Genomic DNA, 1595 nt, shown 5'->3' with positions numbered 1-1595 from the left:
AAGACCATGTATCCAAAATAGGTGCTTTCAGCTCATCCTCAGATCAAAGGGACTTATATCAGAAGAATTGCTGACCATTCCAAAAGGTCGATATTTTTACGTTGAAGCCACGTTTTCGTTGACCTGCTCATATGGATTCTTGCGTTGTTTTGTTGAAAAAAAAAAGATTTTTGGGTTGACTGTGTATATACGGTAGCAGATTTGCTTCTAATACTTCCTGATACTCGGAACTATTCATTCGGCAAGGAGGGAATGCCCAAGGCAATCTCAGAATTGGAAGAGCCTCCGTCGAAATCGCGCTTTGAAAAATATCGCAATCTTGATGGTTCAGACGGTTATTTGGAATACTGGAGAGCCCAAAAAGCCGTCTGAACCATCTAGGTTGAACTTTTCCTCATTGGAAAAAATACCCTAGGATCAATAGTACAGTTTTTTTTGAAATCGAATAGCCTACTTTGCCGCAACGGTATTATTAAAATTTTATTTTTCTTAATCTTTCCTGGTGCTAGTTTTTATTCATGTGATCTTGGGCAGAACTGAGACGAGGGACTTTATGATGTGTTTGCAAGAGAGACGCTTTCTGCATTTGCTCACGTACAATGTTAGGATTTATTTTCAATGCACGTTAAATTGGTGAAACAGATGCAGAAATTTGATTATCTCTTTTGACTTTCCATATTGACGTCGTTTTATTTGATTACTGTCCACAATTTCTTTTTCCTGTGTGTGTGCGTGATAATAATATTTTTTTCGACCAGAGTTAGTTCTCTGACCATAATATTCTTTGTTAAAGTTATACTTCTTATACAAGTTCGGAAAAGGTTGCGATAGATTCAAGTTGCGCAACCTTGCTCAATATGAATCTAACGCAACCTTGTCTGCGAAGATGTTCGAGCAGCAAGCGAAGCGGTGACAATCGGCGATCGTTTGTTCGTTTCTTTCGGCACAGCACGGCTTTTCTACCAACAACACAATGTTGCCATGCCTATGCTGTTGTTGTTTTTGTAGAACAATGTTTAAATTTTTGGTTGGTGACATATTCACATGTGTGCGCGTATGTAGGTTTGTATGCTTGTGCATCATTGAAGTTATACTTCTTTTTCTTTCGTTTGTCTTTCATTTCTGCGAATTCTCAACCATTTTGCGTATCTTTTGGTTAAAATACTCTGCGTTGGCCGTTGAAAAATTAAGGCTATACTTTACAGGATCATTTCTGTAGTTAGTCTTCATTTACATTTTTTGAAAATCGACCCGCGATGAGGAGGTACATATATCGTTTCATCTGACAGCGTGAGGTTTAAGAAGTTCATTTCTAATTTTGTTTCGTAGCATATTAGAAATGATGTTTCTTCGAAAATCGTTCGCTTACAACGGATAAAACGACTTCTGAGTGGTGATTTTAATGAATAAATTCCTTTTGGTTGAAATGCCCTGCGTTGGCCGTTGAAAAGTTAAGACTATAGTTCTCAGGATCATTCATTCATTTCATTTCTTCAAAGAAATTAATGACCTTTAGAAATATGCATATTTGCATTATTTCGTTGTCATTTCCATATTCGTAGCAATAGAATTTCTATGGCATAAGTAAAGTAATG

General features: G+C 36.9%; 1 non-coding gene across 1 annotated transcript; it reads left to right on the top strand.

Annotated features, from left to right (window-relative positions):
- Positions 1-1188: 1188 nt before the first annotated feature.
- On the top strand, positions 1189-1395 carry LOC126764792 (small nucleolar RNA U3). The gene has a single exon (XR_007668098.1). It is a non-coding gene; the product is annotated as a small nucleolar RNA U3 (small nucleolar RNA).
- The last annotated feature ends 200 nt before the right edge of the window (positions 1396-1595 follow it).

Source organism: Bactrocera neohumeralis, unplaced genomic scaffold, assembly GCF_024586455.1.
Source record: "Bactrocera neohumeralis isolate Rockhampton unplaced genomic scaffold, APGP_CSIRO_Bneo_wtdbg2-racon-allhic-juicebox.fasta_v2 cluster09, whole genome shotgun sequence".
Lineage (NCBI taxonomy): Eukaryota > Metazoa > Arthropoda > Insecta > Diptera > Tephritidae > Bactrocera > Bactrocera neohumeralis.
Note: the sequence above shows the minus strand (reverse complement) of the source record. Positions and strands in the feature narration are given on the sequence as shown.